At 33.8% G+C, this 20,574-nt stretch overlaps 15 non-coding genes across 15 annotated transcripts; all 15 read left to right on the forward strand.

Annotated features, from left to right (window-relative positions):
• The first annotated feature begins 38 nt into the window (after nt 1–38).
• Nucleotides 39–124, forward strand: TRNAR-UCU (transfer RNA arginine (anticodon UCU)). The gene is given in 2 exon segments: nt 39–75; nt 89–124. It is a non-coding gene; the product is annotated as a tRNA-Arg (tRNA).
• Nucleotides 125–1,450: 1,326 nt separating this feature from the next.
• Nucleotides 1,451–1,536, forward strand: TRNAR-UCU (transfer RNA arginine (anticodon UCU)). Its single transcript is given in 2 exon segments — nt 1,451–1,487; nt 1,501–1,536. It is a non-coding gene; the product is annotated as a tRNA-Arg (tRNA).
• A 1,326-nt stretch (nt 1,537–2,862) lies between these two features.
• Nucleotides 2,863–2,948, forward strand: TRNAR-UCU (transfer RNA arginine (anticodon UCU)). Its single transcript is given in 2 exon segments — nt 2,863–2,899; nt 2,913–2,948. It is a non-coding gene; the product is annotated as a tRNA-Arg (tRNA).
• Nucleotides 2,949–4,274: 1,326 nt separating this feature from the next.
• Nucleotides 4,275–4,360, forward strand: TRNAR-UCU (transfer RNA arginine (anticodon UCU)). Its single transcript is given in 2 exon segments — nt 4,275–4,311; nt 4,325–4,360. It is a non-coding gene; the product is annotated as a tRNA-Arg (tRNA).
• Nucleotides 4,361–5,686: 1,326 nt separating this feature from the next.
• TRNAR-UCU (transfer RNA arginine (anticodon UCU)) lies at nt 5,687–5,772 on the forward strand. Its single transcript is given in 2 exon segments — nt 5,687–5,723; nt 5,737–5,772. It is a non-coding gene; the product is annotated as a tRNA-Arg (tRNA).
• Nucleotides 5,773–7,098: 1,326 nt separating this feature from the next.
• Nucleotides 7,099–7,184, forward strand: TRNAR-UCU (transfer RNA arginine (anticodon UCU)). Its single transcript is given in 2 exon segments — nt 7,099–7,135; nt 7,149–7,184. It is a non-coding gene; the product is annotated as a tRNA-Arg (tRNA).
• Nucleotides 7,185–8,510: 1,326 nt separating this feature from the next.
• On the forward strand, nt 8,511–8,596 carry TRNAR-UCU (transfer RNA arginine (anticodon UCU)). Its single transcript is given in 2 exon segments — nt 8,511–8,547; nt 8,561–8,596. It is a non-coding gene; the product is annotated as a tRNA-Arg (tRNA).
• A 1,326-nt stretch (nt 8,597–9,922) lies between these two features.
• Nucleotides 9,923–10,008, forward strand: TRNAR-UCU (transfer RNA arginine (anticodon UCU)). Its single transcript is given in 2 exon segments — nt 9,923–9,959; nt 9,973–10,008. It is a non-coding gene; the product is annotated as a tRNA-Arg (tRNA).
• A 1,326-nt stretch (nt 10,009–11,334) lies between these two features.
• Nucleotides 11,335–11,420, forward strand: TRNAR-UCU (transfer RNA arginine (anticodon UCU)). The gene is given in 2 exon segments: nt 11,335–11,371; nt 11,385–11,420. It is a non-coding gene; the product is annotated as a tRNA-Arg (tRNA).
• Nucleotides 11,421–12,746: 1,326 nt separating this feature from the next.
• On the forward strand, nt 12,747–12,832 carry TRNAR-UCU (transfer RNA arginine (anticodon UCU)). The gene is given in 2 exon segments: nt 12,747–12,783; nt 12,797–12,832. It is a non-coding gene; the product is annotated as a tRNA-Arg (tRNA).
• A 1,326-nt stretch (nt 12,833–14,158) lies between these two features.
• On the forward strand, nt 14,159–14,244 carry TRNAR-UCU (transfer RNA arginine (anticodon UCU)). The gene is given in 2 exon segments: nt 14,159–14,195; nt 14,209–14,244. It is a non-coding gene; the product is annotated as a tRNA-Arg (tRNA).
• A 1,326-nt stretch (nt 14,245–15,570) lies between these two features.
• On the forward strand, nt 15,571–15,656 carry TRNAR-UCU (transfer RNA arginine (anticodon UCU)). The gene is given in 2 exon segments: nt 15,571–15,607; nt 15,621–15,656. It is a non-coding gene; the product is annotated as a tRNA-Arg (tRNA).
• A 1,326-nt stretch (nt 15,657–16,982) lies between these two features.
• Nucleotides 16,983–17,068, forward strand: TRNAR-UCU (transfer RNA arginine (anticodon UCU)). Its single transcript is given in 2 exon segments — nt 16,983–17,019; nt 17,033–17,068. It is a non-coding gene; the product is annotated as a tRNA-Arg (tRNA).
• A 1,326-nt stretch (nt 17,069–18,394) lies between these two features.
• Nucleotides 18,395–18,480, forward strand: TRNAR-UCU (transfer RNA arginine (anticodon UCU)). Its single transcript is given in 2 exon segments — nt 18,395–18,431; nt 18,445–18,480. It is a non-coding gene; the product is annotated as a tRNA-Arg (tRNA).
• Nucleotides 18,481–19,806: 1,326 nt separating this feature from the next.
• On the forward strand, nt 19,807–19,892 carry TRNAR-UCU (transfer RNA arginine (anticodon UCU)). The gene is given in 2 exon segments: nt 19,807–19,843; nt 19,857–19,892. It is a non-coding gene; the product is annotated as a tRNA-Arg (tRNA).
• The last annotated feature ends 682 nt before the right edge of the window (nt 19,893–20,574 follow it).

Below are 20,574 nucleotides of genomic sequence, written 5' to 3' on the forward strand. Positions count from 1 at the left end.
CGATTTGACAAAACACCTACTTCAAGTAAGAGACTTGTGGCTCTGTGGCGCAATGGATAGCGCATTGGACTTCTAGGGAACTGATGTGATTCAAAGGTTGTGGGTTTGAGTCCCACCAGAGTCATATTTTAAAGTTTGTGTGACATTCATACTTTGTCTCAGTTGTTGGAAATATGAAAAAGGAAAAAAAATGTATCAGATCTGCGCTTAATATTAACATTTAGAGAAAATTAGAAGCCGTATTTAGGTTTGAACTTGTCAAAGAACGTAGAAGGAGCAGATACTAAAGGCTCATTGACACAAACAATAGCATATAGGGCACAATAAATTATTGCATATTGTTTGTCTAGTGATTGGTGTTCTGTTTCCTGCTTTCAGTAGTCCCAAGTTCTTTTTTTAATTTGAACCTTTTTAAAAGTCATTTTTGTATGTGTTTACAAGATATGCAAAACGTGGACATTCTTTGGCTAAAAAGTGTCGAAATAAGTTTAAAGATGAGAACAGAGTGATATCAGCTGCCTTGTCCTAATAAACACTTTCTGCTTCGCTAACGAGATCACTGAAATCATGTAAGCAAGTAATTTTTGGAGAGCCGAAATTCAGTGGAAATGAGTTTTTTGTTATTAAGTTAATTTTTATGGTAAGAAATTAGTTTATAATTTTGGACAAATCATCTGAACTCTTTTCATAATAATCTAGCGTTAACACAAATTACCACTATAAAATCTGAAGCAGTAAACTTTGTGAAAGCCAAATTTTGTATCAGTCTGAAATCTTTTGGCCATTAATGTACAGTCCTAGATATTTTTAGAAAAACTGTAAAAGGAAAAAATGAGGAAAGGAAAAACTTCTAAAGAAAAGCATAGCTGACTTCTAAAATCAGGATATCTAGCAGGAGCACTCCAGAAAATTTCCCTGCATTCATTTGGACTAAAACAAATGTTCTCTGATAGTCTTATCATATGGCTAAAATTATTTCCTTTGTTTTGACTAATATCCTTCCCAAACCAGTGTCCCATTAGCGTACAACGAAACTGATGTTCCAAGCCATTTTTCTAGGCTTAAGTTCCTAAGGGTCAGTGGCTACTGCATTGAAGCTGTAGAAAGTAAAAAAGATCAAAGCTTGAGAGTCAGAAACCAGCAAAATCAACCCCTTTTGTGGTCTTGCATACATTACTGTGCCACATTTTACCAACAGGGAACTCTGTTAGTAATTTATAATGAACTCCTGGCATGTAAGACTAAAAAAGTGCATGTAATGAGTTTTAGTATGAAATAGATCTTTCCCTTTTACATTATATGCATTTTCTTTCTGATCAGTTTTACCTTTACAAATAAGAAAACAAAAGCAAAGTTCCATAGAGAAAAGAAATCTTTCTGTTATCCAGTCATCAGGAAAATGTTGAGTATCTAGATTTGACAAAACACCTACTTCAAGTAAGAGACTTGTGGCTCTGTGGCGCAATGGATAGCGCATTGGACTTCTAGGGAACTGATGTGATTCAAAGGTTGTGGGTTCAAGTCCCACCAGAGTCATATTTTAAAGTTTGTGTGACATTCATACTTTGTCTCAGTTGTTGGAAATATGAAAAAGGAAAAAAAATGTATCAGATCTGCGCTTAATATTAACATTTAGAGAAAATTAGAAGCCGTATTTAGGTTTGAACTTGTCAAAGAACGTAGAAGGAGCAGATACTAAAGGCTCATTGACACAAACAATAGCATATAGGGCACAATAAATTATTGCATATTGTTTGTCTAGTGATTGGTGTTCTGTTTCCTGTTTTCAGTAGTCCCAAGTTGTTTTTTTAATTTGAACCTTTTTAAAAGTCATTTTTGTATGTGTTTACAAGATATGCAAAACGTGGACATTCTTTGGCTAAAAAGTGTCGAAATAAGTTTAAAGATGAGAACAGAGTGATATCAGCTGCCTTGTCCTCATAAACACTTTCTGCTTCGCTAACGAGATCACTGAAATCATGTAAGCAGGTAATTTTTGGAGAGCCGAAATTCAGTGGAAATGAGTTTTTTGTTATTAAGTTAATTTTTATGGTAAGAAATTAGTTTATAATTTTGGACAAATCATCTGATCTCTTTTCATAATAATCTAGCGTTAACACAAATTACCACTATAAAATCTGAAGCAGTAAACTTTGTGAAAGCCAAATTTTGTATCAGTCTGAAATCTTTTGGCCATTAATGTACAGTCCTAGATATTTTTAGAAAAACTGTAAAAGGAAAAAATGAGGAAAGGAAAAACTTCTAAAGAAAAGCATTGCTGACTTCTAAAATCAGGATATCTAGCAGGAGTACTCCAGAAAATTTCCCTGCATTTATTTGGACTAAAACAAATGTTCTCTGATAGTCTTATCATATGGCTAAAATTATTTCCTTTGTTTTGACTAATATCCTTCCCAAACCAGTGTCCCATTAGCGTACAATGAAACTGATGTTCCAAGCCATTTTTCTAGGCTTAAGTTCCTAAGGGTCAGTGGCTACTGCATTGAAGCTGTAGAAAGTAAAAAAGATCAAAGCTTGAGAGTCAGAAACCAGCAAAATCAACCCCTTTTGTGGTCTTGCATACATTACTGTGCCACATTTTACCAACAGGGAACTCTGTTAGTAATTTATAATGAACTCCTGGCATGTAAGACTAAAAAAGTGCATGTAATGAGTTTTAGTATGAAATAGATCTTTCCCTTTTACATTATATGCATTTTCTTTCTGATCAGTTTTACCTTTACAAATAAGAAAACAAAAGCAAAGTTCCATAGAGAAAAGAAATCTTTCTGTTATCCAGTCATCAGGAAAATGTTGAGTATCTCGATTTGACAAAACACCTACTTCAAGTAAGAGACTTGTGGCTCTGTGGCGCAATGGATAGCGCATTGGACTTCTAGGGAACTGATGTGATTCAAAGGTTGTGGGTTTGAGTCCCACCAGAGTCATATTTTAAAGTTTGTGTGACATTCATACTTTGTCTCAGTTGTTGGAAATATGAAAAAGGAAAAAAAATGTATCAGATCTGCGCTTAATATTAACATTTAGAGAAAATTAGAAGCCGTATTTAGGTTTGAACTTGTCAAAGAACGTAGAAGGAGCAGATACTAAAGGCTCATTGACACAAACAATAGCATATAGGGCACAATAAATTATTGCATATTCTTTGTCTAGTGATTGGTGTTCTGTTTCCTGCTTTCAGTAGTCCCAAGTTCTTTTTTTAATTTGAACCTTTTTAAAAGTCATTTTTGTATGTGTTTACAAGATATGCAAAACGTGGACATTCTTTGGCTAAAAAGTGTCGAAATAAGTTTAAAGATGAGAACAGAGTGATATCAGCTGCCTTGTCCTAATAAACACTTTCTGCTTCGCTAACGAGATCACTGAAATCATGTAAGCAAGTAATTTTTGGAGAGCCGAAATTCAGTGGAAATGAGTTTTTTGTTATTAAGTTAATTTTTATGGTAAGAAATTAGTTTATAATTTTGGACAAATCATCTGAACTCTTTTCATAATAATCTAGCGTTAACACAAATTACCACTATAAAATCTGAAGCAGTAAACTTTGTGAAAGCCAAATTTTGTATCAGTCTGAAATCTTTTGGCCATTAATGTACAGTCCTAGATATTTTTAGAAAAACTGTAAAAGGAAAAAATGAGGAAAGGAAAAACTTCTAAAGAAAAGCATAGCTGACTTCTAAAATCAGGATATCTAGCAAAAGCACTCCAGAAAATTTCCCTGCATTCATTTGGACTAAAACAAATGTTCTCTGATAGTCTTATCATATGGCTAAAATTATTTCCTTTGTTTTGACTAATATCCTTCCCAAACCAGTGTCCCATTAGCGTACAACGAAACTGATGTTCCAAGCCATTTTTCTAGGCTTAAGTTCCTAAGGGTCAGTGGCTACTGCATTGAAGCTGTAGAAAGTAAAAAAGATCAAAGCTTGAGAGTCAGAAACCAGCAAAATCAACCCCTTTTGTGGTCTTGCATACATTACTGTGCCACATTTTACCAACAGGGAACTCTGTTAGTAATTTATAATGAACTCCTGGCATGTAAGACTAAAAAAGTGCATGTAATGAGTTTTAGTATGAAATAGATCTTTCCCTTTTACATTATATGCATTTTCTTTCTGATCAGTTTTACCTTTACAAATAAGAAAACAAAAGCAAAGTTCCATAGAGAAAAGAAATCTTTCTGTTATCCAGTCATCAGGAAAATGTTGAGTATCTAGATTTGACAAAACACCTACTTCAAGTAAGAGACTTGTGGCTCTGTGGCGCAATGGATAGCGCATTGGACTTCTAGGGAACTGATGTGATTCAAAGGTTGTGGGTTTGAGTCCCACCAGAGTCATATTTTAAAGTTTGTGTGACATTCATACTTTGTCTCAGTTGTTGGAAATATGAAAAAGGAAAAAAAATGTATCAGATCTGCGCTTAATATTAACATTTAGAGAAAATTAGAAGCCGTATTTAGGTTTGAACTTGTCAAAGAACGTAGAAGGAGCAGATACTAAAGGCTCATTGACACAAACAATAGCATATAGGGCACAATAAATTATTGCATATTGTTTGTCTAGTGATTGGTGTTCTGTTTCCTGCTTTCAGTAGTCCCAAGTTCTTTTTTTAATTTGAACCTTTTTAAAAGTCATTTTTGTATGTGTTTACAAGATATGCAAAACGTGGACATTCTTTGGCTAAAAAGTGTCGAAATAAGTTTAAAGATGAGAACAGAGTGATATCAGCTGCCTTGTCCTAATAAACACTTTCTGCTTCGCTAACGAGATCACTGAAATCATGTAAGCAAGTAATTTTTGGAGAGCCGAAATTCAGTGGAAATGAGTTTTTTGTTATTAAGTTAATTTTTATGGTAAGAAATTAGTTTATAATTTTGGACAAATCATCTGAACTCTTTTCATAATAATCTAGCGTTAACACAAATTACCACTATAAAATCTGAAGCAGTAAACTTTGTGAAAGCCAAATTTTGTATCAGTCTGAAATCTTTTGGCCATTAATGTACAGTCCTAGATATTTTTAGAAAAACTGTAAAAGGAAAAAATGAGGAAAGGAAAAACTTCTAAAGAAAAGCATAGCTGACTTCTAAAATCAGGATATCTAGCAGGAGCACTCCAGAAAATTTCCCTGCATTCATTTGGACTAAAACAAATGTTCTCTGATAGTCTTATCATATGGCTAAAATTATTTCCTTTGTTTTGACTAATATCCTTCCCAAACCAGTGTCCCATTAGCGTACAACGAAACTGATGTTCCAAGCCATTTTTCTAGGCTTAAGTTCCTAAGGGTCAGTGGCTACTGCATTGAAGCTGTAGAAAGTAAAAAAGATCAAAGCTTGAGAGTCAGAAACCAGCAAAATCAACCCCTTTTGTGGTCTTGCATACATTACTGTGCCACATTTTACCAACAGGGAACTCTGTTAGTAATTTATAATGAACTCCTGGCATGTAAGACTAAAAAAGTGCATGTAATGAGTTTTAGTATGAAATAGATCTTTCCCTTTTACATTATATGCATTTTCTTTCTGATCAGTTTTACCTTTACAAATAAGAAAACAAAAGCAAAGTTCCATAGAGAAAAGAAATCTTTCTGTTATCCAGTCATCAGGAAAATGTTGAGTATCTAGATTTGACAAAACACCTACTTCAAGTAAGAGACTTGTGGCTCTGTGGCGCAATGGATAGCGCATTGGACTTCTAGGGAACTGATGTGATTCAAAGGTTGTGGGTTCGAGTCCCACCAGAGTCATATTTTAAAGTTTGTGTGACATTCATACTTTGTCTCAGTTGTTGGAAATATGAAAAAGGAAAAAAAATGTATCAGATCTGCGCTTAATATTAACATTTAGAGAAAATTAGAAGCCGTATTTAGGTTTGAACTTGTCAAAGAACGTAGAAGGAGCAGATACTAAAGGCTCATTGACACAAACAATAGCATATAGGGCACAATAAATTATTGCATATTGTTTGTCTAGTGATTGGTGTTCTGTTTCCTGTTTTCAGTAGTCCCAAGTTGTTTTTTTAATTTGAACCTTTTTAAAAGTCATTTTTGTATGTGTTTACAAGATATGCAAAACGTGGACATTCTTTGGCTAAAAAGTGTCGAAATAAGTTTAAAGATGAGAACAGAGTGATATCAGCTGCCTTGTCCTCATAAACACTTTCTGCTTCGCTAACGAGATCACTGAAATCATGTAAGCAGGTAATTTTTGGAGAGCCGAAATTCAGTGGAAATGAGTTTTTTGTTATTAAGTTAATTTTTATGGTAAGAAATTAGTTTATAATTTTGGACAAATCATCTGATCTCTTTTCATAATAATCTAGCGTTAACACAAATTACCACTATAAAATCTGAAGCAGTAAACTTTGTGAAAGCCAAATTTTGTATCAGTCTGAAATCTTTTGGCCATTAATGTACAGTCCTAGATATTTTTAGAAAAACTGTAAAAGGAAAAAATGAGGAAAGGAAAAACTTCTAAAGAAAAGCATTGCTGACTTCTAAAATCAGGATATCTAGCAGGAGTACTCCAGAAAATTTCCCTGCATTTATTTGGACTAAAACAAATGTTCTCTGATAGTCTTATCATATGGCTAAAATTATTTCCTTTGTTTTGACTAATATCCTTCCCAAACCAGTGTCCCATTAGCGTACAATGAAACTGATGTTCCAAGCCATTTTTCTAGGCTTAAGTTCCTAAGGGTCAGTGGCTACTGCATTGAAGCTGTAGAAAGTAAAAAAGATCAAAGCTTGAGAGTCAGAAACCAGCAAAATCAACCCCTTTTGTGGTCTTGCATACATTACTGTGCCACATTTTACCAACAGGGAACTCTGTTAGTAATTTATAATGAACTCCTGGCATGTAAGACTAAAAAAGTGCATGTAATGAGTTTTAGTATGAAATAGATCTTTCCCTTTTACATTATATGCATTTTCTTTCTGATCAGTTTTACCTTTACAAATAAGAAAACAAAAGCAAAGTTCCATAGAGAAAAGAAATCTTTCTGTTATCCAGTCATCAGGAAAATGTTGAGTATCTAGATTTGACAAAACACCTACTTCAAGTAAGAGACTTGTGGCTCTGTGGCGCAATGGATAGCGCATTGGACTTCTAGGGAACTGATGTGATTCAAAGGTTGTGGGTTCGAGTCCCACCAGAGTCATATTTTAAAGTTTGTGTGACATTCATACTTTGTCTCAGTTGTTGGAAATATGAAAAAGGAAAAAAAATGTATCAGATCTGCGCTTAATATTAACATTTAGAGAAAATTAGAAGCCGTATTTAGGTTTGAACTTGTCAAAGAACGTAGAAGGAGCAGATACTAAAGGCTCATTGACACAAACAATAGCATATAGGGCACAATAAATTATTGCATATTGTTTGTCTAGTGATTGGTGTTCTGTTTCCTGTTTTCAGTAGTCCCAAGTTGTTTTTTTAATTTGAACCTTTTTAAAAGTCATTTTTGTATGTGTTTACAAGATATGCAAAACGTGGACATTCTTTGGCTAAAAAGTGTCGAAATAAGTTTAAAGATGAGAACAGAGTGATATCAGCTGCCTTGTCCTCATAAACACTTTCTGCTTCGCTAACGAGATCACTGAAATCATGTAAGCAGGTAATTTTTGGAGAGCCGAAATTCAGTGGAAATGAGTTTTTTGTTATTAAGTTAATTTTTATGGTAAGAAATTAGTTTATAATTTTGGACAAATCATCTGATCTCTTTTCATAATAATCTAGCGTTAACACAAATTACCACTATAAAATCTGAAGCAGTAAACTTTGTGAAAGCCAAATTTTGTATCAGTCTGAAATCTTTTGGCCATTAATGTACAGTCCTAGATATTTTTAGAAAAACTGTAAAAGGAAAAAATGAGGAAAGGAAAAACTTCTAAAGAAAAGCATTGCTGACTTCTAAAATCAGGATATCTAGCAGGAGTACTCCAGAAAATTTCCCTGCATTTATTTGGACTAAAACAAATGTTCTCTGATAGTCTTATCATATGGCTAAAATTATTTCCTTTGTTTTGACTAATATCCTTCCCAAACCAGTGTCCCATTAGCGTACAATGAAACTGATGTTCCAAGCCATTTTTCTAGGCTTAAGTTCCTAAGGGTCAGTGGCAACTGCATTGAAGCTGTAGAAAGTAAAAAAGATCAAAGCTTGAGAGTCAGAAACCAGCAAAATCAACCCCTTTTGTGGTCTTGCATACATTACTGTGCCACATTTTACCAACAGGGAACTCTGTTAGTAATTTATAATGAACTCCTGGCATGTAAGACTAAAAAAGTGCATGTAATGAGTTTTAGTATGAAATAGATTTTTCCCTTTTACATTATATGCATTTTCTTTCTGATCAGTTTTACCTTTACAAATAAGAAAACAAAAGCAAAGTTCCATAGAGAAAAGAAATCTTTCTGTTATCCAGTCATCAGGAAAATGTTGAGTATCTAGATTTGACAAAACACCTACTTCAAGTAAGAGACTTGTGGCTCTGTGGCGCAATGGATAGCGCATTGGACTTCTAGGGAACTGATGTGATTCAAAGGTTGTGGGTTCGAGTCCCACCAGAGTCATATTTTAAAGTTTGTGTGACATTCATACTTTGTCTCAGTTGTTGGAAATATGAAAAAGGAAAAAAAATGTATCAGATCTGCGCTTAATATTAACATTTAGAGAAAATTAGAAGCCGTATTTAGGTTTGAACTTGTCAAAGAACGTAGAAGGAGCAGATACTAAAGGCTCATTGACACAAACAATAGCATATAGGGCACAATAAATTATTGCATATTGTTTGTCTAGTGATTGGTGTTCTGTTTCCTGTTTTCAGTAGTCCCAAGTTGTTTTTTTAATTTGAACCTTTTTAAAAGTCATTTTTGTATGTGTTTACAAGATATGCAAAACGTGGACATTCTTTGGCTAAAAAGTGTCGAAATAAGTTTAAAGATGAGAACAGAGTGATATCAGCTGCCTTGTCCTCATAAACACTTTCTGCTTCGCTAACGAGATCACTGAAATCATGTAAGCAGGTAATTTTTGGAGAGCCGAAATTCAGTGGAAATGAGTTTTTTGTTATTAAGTTAATTTTTATGGTAAGAAATTAGTTTATAATTTTGGACAAATCATCTGAACTCTTTTCATAATAATCTAGCGTTAACACAAATTACCACTATAAAATCTGAAGCAGTAAACTTTGTGAAAGCCAAATTTTGTATCAGTCTGAAATCTTTTGGCCATTAATGTACAGTCCTAGATATTTTTAGAAAAACTGTAAAAGGAAAAAATGAGGAAAGGAAAAACTTCTAAAGAAAAGCATAGCTGACTTCTAAAATCAGGATATCTAGCAGGAGCACTCCAGAAAATTTCCCTGCATTCATTTGGACTAAAACAAATGTTCTCTGATAGTCTTATCATATGGCTAAAATTATTTCCTTTGTTTTGACTAATATCCTTCCCAAACCAGTGTCCCATTAGCGTACAACGAAACTGATGTTCCAAGCCATTTTTCTAGGCTTAAGTTCCTAAGGGTCAGTGGCTACTGCATTGAAGCTGTAGAAAGTAAAAAAGATCAAAGCTTGAGAGTCAGAAACCAGCAAAATCAACCCCTTTTGTGGTCTTGCATACATTACTGTGCCACATTTTACCAACAGGGAACTCTGTTAGTAATTTATAATGAACTCCTGGCATGTAAGACTAAAAAAGTGCATGTAATGAGTTTTAGTATGAAATAGATCTTTCCCTTTTACATTATATGCATTTTCTTTCTGATCAGTTTTACCTTTACAAATAAGAAAACAAAAGCAAAGTTCCATAGAGAAAAGAAATCTTTCTGTTATCCAGTCATCAGGAAAATGTTGAGTATCTAGATTTGACAAAACACCTACTTCAAGTAAGAGACTTGTGGCTCTGTGGCGCAATGGATAGCGCATTGGACTTCTAGGGAACTGATGTGATTCAAAGGTTGTGGGTTTGAGTCCCACCAGAGTCATATTTTAAAGTTTGTGTGACATTCATACTTTGTCTCAGTTGTTGGAAATATGAAAAAGGAAAAAAAATGTATCAGATCTGCGCTTAATATTAACATTTAGAGAAAATTAGAAGCCGTATTTAGGTTTGAACTTGTCAAAGAACGTAGAAGGAGCAGATACTAAAGGCTCATTGACACAAACAATAGCATATAGGGCACAATAAATTATTGCATATTGTTTGTCTAGTGATTGGTGTTCTGTTTCCTGTTTTCAGTAGTCCCAAGTTCTTTTTTTAATTTGAACCTTTTTAAAAGTCATTTTTGTATGTGTTTACAAGATATGCAAAACGTGGACATTCTTTGGCTAAAAAGTGTCGAAATAAGTTTAAAGATGAGAACAGAGTGATATCAGCTGCCTTGTCCTAATAAACACTTTCTGCTTCGCTAACGAGATCACTGAAATCATGTAAGCAAGTAATTTTTGGAGAGCCGAAATTCAGTGGAAATGAGTTTTTTGTTATTAAGTTAATTTTTATGGTAAGAAATTAGTTTATAATTTTGGACAAATCATCTGAACTCTTTTCATAATAATCTAGCGTTAACACAAATTACCACTATAAAATCTGAAGCAGTAAACTTTGTGAAAGCCAAATTTTGTATCAGTCTGAAATCTTTTGGCCATTAATGTACAGTCCTAGATATTTTTAGAAAAACTGTAAAAGGAAAAAATGAGGAAAGGAAAAACTTCTAAAGAAAAGCATAGCTGACTTCTAAAATCAGGATATCTAGCAGGAGCACTCCAGAAAATTTCCCTGCATTCATTTGGACTAAAACAAATGTTCTCTGATAGTCTTATCATATGGCTAAAATTATTTCCTTTGTTTTGACTAATATCCTTCCCAAACCAGTGTCCCATTAGCGTACAACGAAACTGATGTTCCAAGCCATTTTTCTAGGCTTAAGTTCCTAAGGGTCAGTGGCTACTGCATTGAAGCTGTAGAAAGTAAAAAAGATCAAAGCTTGAGAGTCAGAAACCAGCAAAATCAACCCCTTTTGTGGTCTTGCATACATTACTGTGCCACATTTTACCAACAGGGAACTCTGTTAGTAATTTATAATGAACTCCTGGCATGTAAGACTAAAAAAGTGCATGTAATGAGTTTTAGTATGAAATAGATCTTTCCCTTTTACATTATATGCATTTTCTTTCTGATCAGTTTTACCTTTACAAATAAGAAAACAAAAGCAAAGTTCCATAGAGAAAAGAAATCTTTCTGTTATCCAGTCATCAGGAAAATGTTGAGTATCTAGATTTGACAAAACACCTACTTCAAGTAAGAGACTTGTGGCTCTGTGGCGCAATGGATAGCGCATTGGACTTCTAGGGAACTGATGTGATTCAAAGGTTGTGGGTTCGAGTCCCACCAGAGTCATATTTTAAAGTTTGTGTGACATTCATACTTTGTCTCAGTTGTTGGAAATATGAAAAAGGAAAAAAAAAGTATCAGATCTGCGCTTAATATTAACATTTAGAGAAAATTAGAAGCCGTATTTAGGTTTGAACTTGTCAAAGAACGTAGAAGGAGCAGATACTAAAGGCTCATTGACACAAACAATAGCATATAGGGCACAATAAATTATTGCATATTGTTTGTCTAGTGATTGGTGTTCTGTTTCCTGTTTTCAGTAGTCCCAAGTTGTTTTTTTAATTTGAACCTTTTTAAAAGTCATTTTTGTATGTGTTTACAAGATATGCAAAACGTGGACATTCTTTGGCTAAAAAGTGTCGAAATAAGTTTAAAGATGAGAACAGAGTGATATCAGCTGCCTTGTCCTCATAAACACTTTCTGCTTCGCTAACGAGATCACTGAAATCATGTAAGCAGGTAATTTTTGGAGAGCCGAAATTCAGTGGAAATGAGTTTTTTGTTATTAAGTTAATTTTTATGGTAAGAAATTAGTTTATAATTTTGGACAAATCATCTGATCTCTTTTCATAATAATCTAGCGTTAACACAAATTACCACTATAAAATCTGAAGCAGTAAACTTTGTGAAAGCCAAATTTTGTATCAGTCTGAAATCTTTTGGCCATTAATGTACAGTCCTAGATATTTTTAGAAAAACTGTAAAAGGAAAAAATGAGGAAAGGAAAAACTTCTAAAGAAAAGCATTGCTGACTTCTAAAATCAGGATATCTAGCAGGAGTACTCCAGAAAATTTCCCTGCATTTATTTGGACTAAAACAAATGTTCTCTGATAGTCTTATCATATGGCTAAAATTATTTCCTTTGTTTTGACTAATATCCTTCCCAAACCAGTGTCCCATTAGCGTACAATGAAACTGATGTTCCAAGCCATTTTTCTAGGCTTAAGTTCCTAAGGGTCAGTGGCTACTGCATTGAAGCTGTAGAAAGTAAAAAAGATCAAAGCTTGAGAGTCAGAAACCAGCAAAATCAACCCCTTTTGTGGTCTTGCATACATTACTGTGCCACATTTTACCAACAGGGAACTCTGTTAGTAATTTATAATGAACTCCTGGCATGTAAGACTAAAAAAGTGCATGTAATGAGTTTTAGTATGAAATAGATCTTTCCCTTTTACATTATATGCATTTTCTTTCTGATCAGTTTTACCTTTACAAATAAGAAAACAAAAGCAAAGTTCCATAGAGAAAAGAAATCTTTCTGTTATCCAGTCATCAGGAAAATGTTGAGTATCTAGATTTGACAAAACACCTACTTCAAGTAAGAGACTTGTGGCTCTGTGGCGCAATGGATAGCGCATTGGACTTCTAGGGAACTGATGTGATTCAAAGGTTGTGGGTTCGAGTCCCACCAGAGTCATATTTTAAAGTTTGTGTGACATTCATACTTTGTCTCAGTTGTTGGAAATATGAAAAAGGAAAAAAAATGTATCAGATCTGCGCTTAATATTAACATTTAGAGAAAATTAGAAGCCGTATTTGGGTTTGAACTTGTCAAAGAACGTAGAAGGAGCAGATACTAAAGGCTCATTGACACAAACAATAGCATATAGGGCACAATAAATTATTGCATATTGTTTGTCTAGTGATTGGTGTTCTGTTTCCTGTTTTCAGTAGTCCCAAGTTGTTTTTTTAATTTGAACCTTTTTAAAAGTCATATTTGTATGTGTTTACAAGATATGCAAAACGTGGACATTCTTTGGCTAAAAAGTGTCGAAATAAGTTTAAAGATGAGAACAGAGTGATATCAGCTGCCTTGTCCTCATAAACACTTTCTGCTTCGCTAACGAGATCACTGAAATCATGTAAGCAGATAATTTTTGGAGAGCCGAAATTCAGTGGAAATGAGTTTTTTGTTATTAAGTTAATTTTTATGGTAAGAAATTAGTTTATAATTTTGGACAAATCATCTGATCTCTTTTCATAATAATCTAGCGTTAACACAAATTACCACTATAAAATCTGAAGCAGTAAACTTTGTGAAAGCCAAATTTTGTATCAGTCTGAAATCTTTTGGCCATTAATGTACAGTCCTAGATATTTTTAGAAAAACTGTAAAAGGAAAAAATTAGGAAAGGAAAAACTTCTAAAGAAAAGCATAGCTGACTTCTAAAATCAGGATATCTAGCAGGAGCACTCCAGAAAATTTCCCTGCATTCATTTGGACTAAAACAAATGTTCTCTGATAGTCTTATCATATGGCTAAAATTATTTCCTTTGTTTTGACTAATATCCTTCCCAAACCAGTGTCCCATTAGCGTACAACGAAACTGATGTTCCAAGCCATTTTTCTAGGCTTAAGTTCCTAAGGGTCAGTGGCTACTGCATTGAAGCTGTAGAAAGTAAAAAAGATCAAAGCTTGAGAGTCAGAAACCAGCAAAATCAACCCCTTTTGTGGTCTTGCATACATTACTGTGCCACATTTTACCAACAGGGAACTCTGTTAGTAATTTATAATGAACTCCTGGCATGTAAGACTAAAAAAGTGCATGTAATGAGTTTTAGTATGAAATAGATCTTTCCCTTTTACATTATATGCATTTTCTTTCTGATCAGTTTTACCTTTACAAATAAGAAAACAAAAGCAAAGTTCCATAGAGAAAAGAAATCTTTCTGTTATCCAGTCATCAGGAAAATGTTGAGTATCTAGATTTGACAAAACACCTACTTCAAGTAAGAGACTTGTGGCTCTGTGGCGCAATGGATAGCGCATTGGACTTCTAGGGAACTGATGTGATTCAAAGGTTGTGGGTTTGAGTCCCACCAGAGTCATATTTTAAAGTTTGTGTGACATTCATACTTTGTCTCAGTTGTTGGAAATATGAAAAAGGAAAAAAAATGTATCAGATCTGCGCTTAATATTAACATTTAGAGAAAATTAGAAGCCGTATTTAGGTTTGAACTTGTCAAAGAACGTAGAAGGAGCAGATACTAAAGGCTCATTGACACAAACAATAGCATATAGGGCACAATAAATTATTGCATATTGTTTGTCTAGTGATTGGTGTTCTGTTTCCTGTTTTCAGTAGTCCCAAGTTCTTTTTTTAATTTGAACCTTTTTAAAAGTCATTTTTGTATGTGTTTACAAGATATGCAAAACGTGGACATTCTTTGGCTAAAAAGTGTCGAAATAAGTTTAAAGATGAGAACAGAGTGATATCAGCTGCCTTGTCCTAATAAACACTTTCTGCTTCGCTAACGAGATCACTGAAATCATGTAAGCAAGTAATTTTTGGAGAGCCGAAATTCAGTGGAAATGAGTTTTTTGTTATTAAGTTAATTTTTATGGTAAGAAATTAGTTTATAATTTTGGACAAATCATCTGAACTCTTTTCATAATAATCTAGCGTTAACACAAATTACCACTATAAAATCTGAAGCAGTAAACTTTGTGAAAGCCAAATTTTGTATCAGTCTGAAATCTTTTGGCCATTAATGTACAGTCCTAGATATTTTTAGAAAAACTGTAAAAGGAAAAAATGAGGAAAGGAAAAACTTCTAAAGAAAAGCATAGCTGACTTCTAAAATCAGGATATCTAGCAGGAGCACTCCAGAAAATTTCCCTGCATTCATTTGGACTAAAACAAATGTTCTCTGATAGTCTTATCATATGGCTAAAATTATTTCCTTTGTTTTGACTAATATCCTTCCCAAACCAGTGTCCCATTAGCGTACAACGAAACTGATGTTCCAAGCCATTTTTCTAGGCTTAAGTTCCTAAGGGTCAGTGGCTACTGCATTGAAGCTGTAGAATGTAAAAAAGATCAAAGCTTGAGAGTCAGAAACCAGCAAAATCAACCCCTTTTGTGGTCTTGCATACATTACTGTGCCACATTTTACCAACAGGGAACTCTGTTAGTAATTTATAATGAACTCCTGGCATGTAAGACTAAAAAAGTGCATGTAATGAGTTTTAGTATGAAATAGATCTTTCCCTTTTACATTATATGCATTTTCTTTCTGATCAGTTTTACCTTTACAAATAAGAAAACAAAAGCAAAGTTCCATAGAGAAAAGAAATCTTTCTGTTATCCAGTCATCAGGAAAATGTTGAGTATCTAGATTTGACAAAACACCTACTTCAAGTAAGAGACTTGTGGCTCTGTGGCGCAATGGATAGCGCATTGGACTTCTAGGGAACTGATGTGATTCAAAGGTTGTGGGTTCGAGTCCCACCAGAGTCATATTTTAAAGTTTGTGTGACATTCATACTTTGTCTCAGTTGTTGGAAATATGAAAAAGGAAAAAAAAAGTATCAGATCTGCGCTTAATATTAACATTTAGAGAAAATTAGAAGCCGTATTTAGGTTTGAACTTGTCAAAGAACGTAGAAGGAGCAGATACTAAAGGCTCATTGACACAAACAATAGCATATAGGGCACAATAAATTATTGCATATTGTTTGTCTAGTGATTGGTGTTCTGTTTCCTGTTTTCAGTAGTCCCAAGTTGTTTTTTTAATTTGAACCTTTTTAAAAGTCATTTTTGTATGTGTTTACAAGATATGCAAAACGTGGACATTCTTTGGCTAAAAAGTGTCGAAATAAGTTTAAAGATGAGAACAGAGTGATATCAGCTGCCTTGTCCTCATAAACACTTTCTGCTTCGCTAACGAGATCACTGAAATCATGTAAGCAGGTAATTTTTGGAGAGCCGAAATTCAGTGGAAATGAGTTTTTTGTTATTAAGTTAATTTTTATGGTAAGAAATTAGTTTATAATTTTGGACAAATCATCTGATCTCTTTTCATAATAATCTAGCGTTAACACAAATTACCACTATAAAATCTGAAGCAGTAAACTTTGTGAAAGCCAAATTTTGTATCAGTCTGAAATCTTTTGGCCATTAATGTACAGTCCTAGATATTTTTAGAAAAACTGTAAAAGGAAAAAATGAGGAAAGGAAAAACTTCTAAAGAAAAGCATTGCTGACTTCTAAAATCAGGATATCTAGCAGGAGTACTCCAGAAAATTTCCCTGCATTTATTTGGACTAAAACAAATGTTCTCTGATAGTCTTATCATATGGCTAAAATTATTTCCTTTGTTTTGACTAATATCCTTCCCAAACCAGTGTCCCATTAGCGTACAATGAAACTGATGTTCCAAGCCATTTTTCTAGGCTTAAGTTCCTAAGGGTCAGTGGCTACTGCATTGAAGCTGTAGAAAGTAAAAAAGATCAAAGCTTGAGAGTCAGAAACCAGCAAAATCAACCCCTTTTGTGGTCTTGCATACATTACTGTGCCACATTTTACCAACAGGGAACTCTGTTAGTAATTTATAATGAACTCCTGGCATGTAAGACTAAAAAAGTGCATGTAATGAGTTTTAGTATGAAATAGATCTTTCCCTTTTACATTATATGCATTTTCTTTCTGATCAGTTTTACCTTTACAAATAAGAAAACAAAAGCAAAGTTCCATAGAGAAAAGAAATCTTTCTGTTATCCAGTCATCAGGAAAATGTTGAGTATCTAGATTTGACAAAACACCTACTTCAAGTAAGAGACTTGTGGCTCTGTGGCGCAATGGATAGCGCATTGGACTTCTAGGGAACTGATGTGATTCAAAGGTTGTGGGTTCGAGTCCCACCAGAGTCATATTTTAAAGTTTGTGTGACATTCATACTTTGTCTCAGTTGTTGGAAATATGAAAAAGGAAAAAAAAAGTATCAGATCTGCGCTTAATATTAACATTTAGAGAAAATTAGAAGCCGTATTTAGGTTTGAACTTGTCAAAGAACGTAGAAGGAGCAGATACTAAAGGCTCATTGACACAAACAATAGCATATAGGGCACAATAAATTATTGCATATTGTTTGTCTAGTGATTGGTGTTCTGTTTCCTGTTTTCAGTAGTCCCAAGTTGTTTTTTTAATTTGAACCTTTTTAAAAGTCATTTTTGTATGTGTTTACAAGATATGCAAAACGTGGACATTCTTTGGCTAAAAAGTGTCGAAATAAGTTTAAAGATGAGAACAGAGTGATATCAGCTGCCTTGTCCTCATAAACACTTTCTGCTTCGCTAACGAGATCACTGAAATCATGTAAGCAGGTAATTTTTGGAGAGCCGAAATTCAGTGGAAATGAGTTTTTTGTTATTAAGTTAATTTTTATGGTAAGAAATTAGTTTATAATTTTGGACAAATCATCTGATCTCTTTTCATAATAATCTAGCGTTAACACAAATTACCACTATAAAATCTGAAGCAGTAAACTTTGTGAAAGCCAAATTTTGTATCAGTCTGAAATCTTTTGGCCATTAATGTACAGTCCTAGATATTTTTAGAAAAACTGTAAAAGGAAAAAATGAGGAAAGGAAAAACTTCTAAAGAAAAGCATTGCTGACTTCTAAAATCAGGATATCTAGCAGGAGTACTCCAGAAAATTTCCCTGCATTTATTTGGACTAAAACAAATGTTCTCTGATAGTCTTATCATATGGCTAAAATTATTTCCTTTGTTTTGACTAATATCCTTCCCAAACCAGTGTCCCATTAGCGTACAATGAAACTGATGTTCCAAGCCATTTTTCTAGGCTTAAGTTCCTAAGGGTCAGTGGCTACTGCATTGAAGCTGTAGAAAGTAAAAAAGATCAAAGCTTGAGAGTCAGAAACCAGCAAAATCAACCCCTTTTGTGGTCTTGCATACATTACTGTGCCACATTTTACCAACAGGGAACTCTGTTAGTAATTTATAATGAACTCCTGGCATGTAAGACTAAAAAAGTGCATGTAATGAGTTTTAGTATGAAATAGATCTTTCCCTTTTACATTATATGCATTTTCTTTCTGATCAGTTTTACCTTTACAAATAAGAAAACAAAAGCAAAGTTCCATAGAGAAAAGAAATCTTTCTGTTATCCAGTCATCAGGAAAATGTTGAGTATCTAGATTTGACAAAACACCTACTTCAAGTAAGAGACTTGTGGCTCTGTGGCGCAATGGATAGCGCATTGGACTTCTAGGGAACTGATGTGATTCAAAGGTTGTGGGTTCGAGTCCCACCAGAGTCATATTTTAAAGTTTGTGTGACATTCATACTTTGTCTCAGTTGTTGGAAATATGAAAAAGGAAAAAAAATGTATCAGATCTGCGCTTAATATTAACATTTAGAGAAAATTAGAAGCCGTATTTGGGTTTGAACTTGTCAAAGAACGTAGAAGGAGCAGATACTAAAGGCTCATTGACACAAACAATAGCATATAGGGCACAATAAATTATTGCATATTGTTTGTCTAGTGATTGGTGTTCTGTTTCCTGTTTTCAGTAGTCCCAAGTTGTTTTTTTAATTTGAACCTTTTTAAAAGTCATATTTGTATGTGTTTACAAGATATGCAAAACGTGGACATTCTTTGGCTAAAAAGTGTCGAAATAAGTTTAAAGATGAGAACAGAGTGATATCAGCTGCCTTGTCCTCATAAACACTTTCTGCTTCGCTAACGAGATCACTGAAATCATGTAAGCAGATAATTTTTGGAGAGCCGAAATTCAGTGGAAATGAGTTTTTTGTTATTAAGTTAATTTTTATGGTAAGAAATTAGTTTATAATTTTGGACAAATCATCTGATCTCTTTTCATAATAATCTAGCGTTAACACAAATTACCACTATAAAATCTGAAGCAGTAAACTTTGTGAAAGCCAAATTTTGTATCAGTCTGAAATCTTTTGGCCATTAATGTACAGTCCTAGATATTTTTAGAAAAACTGTAAAAGGAAAAAATGAGGAAAGGAAAAACTTCTAAAGAAAAGCATAGCTGACTTCTAAAATCAGGATATCTAGCAGGAGCACTCCAGAAAATTTCCCTGCATTCATTTGGACTAAAACAAATGTTCTCTGATAGTCTTATCATATGGCTAAAATTATTTCCTTTGTTTTGACTAATATCCTTCCCAAACCAGTGTCCCATTAGCGTACAACGAAACTGATGTTCCAAGCCATTTTTCTAGGCTTAAGTTCCTAAGGGTCAGTGGCTACTGCATTGAAGCTGTAGAAAGTAAAAAAGATCAAAGCTTGAGAGTCAGAAACCAGCAAAATCAACCCCTTTTGTGGTCTTGCATACATTACTGTGCCACATTTTACCAACAGGGAACTCTGTTAGTAATTTATAATGAACTCCTGGCATGTAAGACTAAAAAAGTGCATGTAATGAGTTTTAGTATGAAATAGATCTTTCCCTTTTACATTATATGCATTTTCTTTCTGATCAGTTTTACCTTTACAAATAAGAAAACAAAAGCAAAGTTCCATAGAGAAAAGAAATCTTTCTGTTATCCAGTCATCAGGAAAATGTTGAGTATCTAGATTTGACAAAACACCTACTTCAAGTAAGAGACTTGTGGCTCTGTGGCGCAATGGATAGCGCATTGGACTTCTAGGGAACTGATGTGATTCAAAGGTTGTGGGTTTGAGTCCCACCAGAGTCATATTTTAAAGTTTGTGTGACATTCATACTTTGTCTCAGTTGTTGGAAATATGAAAAAGGAAAAAAAATGTATCAGATCTGCGCTTAATATTAACATTTAGAGAAAATTAGAAGCCGTATTTAGGTTTGAACTTGTCAAAGAACGTAGAAGGAGCAGATACTAAAGGCTCATTGACACAAACAATAGCATATAGGGCACAATAAATTATTGCATATTGTTTGTCTAGTGATTGGTGTTCTGTTTCCTGTTTTCAGTAGTCCCAAGTTCTTTTTTTAATTTGAACCTTTTTAAAAGTCATTTTTGTATGTGTTTACAAGATATGCAAAACGTGGACATTCTTTGGCTAAAAAGTGTCGAAATAAGTTTAAAGATGAGAACAGAGTGATATCAGCTGCCTTGTCCTCATAAACACTTTCTGCTTCGCTAACGAGATCACTGAAATCATGTAAGCAGATAATTTTTGGAGAGCCGAAATTCAGTGGAAATGAGTTTTTTGTTATTAAGTTAATTTTTATGGTAAGAAATTAGTTTATAATTTTGGACAAATCATCTGATCTCTTTTCATAATAATCTAGCGTTAACACAAATTACCACTATAAAATCTGAAGCAGTAAACTTTGTGAAAGCCAAATTTTGTATCAGTCTGAAATCTTTTGGCCATTAATGTACAGTCCTAGATATT

The sequence above is a fragment of the Ranitomeya variabilis genome, chromosome 1 (genome assembly GCF_051348905.1).
Source record: "Ranitomeya variabilis isolate aRanVar5 chromosome 1, aRanVar5.hap1, whole genome shotgun sequence".
In the NCBI taxonomy this organism is placed as follows: domain Eukaryota; kingdom Metazoa; phylum Chordata; class Amphibia; order Anura; family Dendrobatidae; genus Ranitomeya; species Ranitomeya variabilis.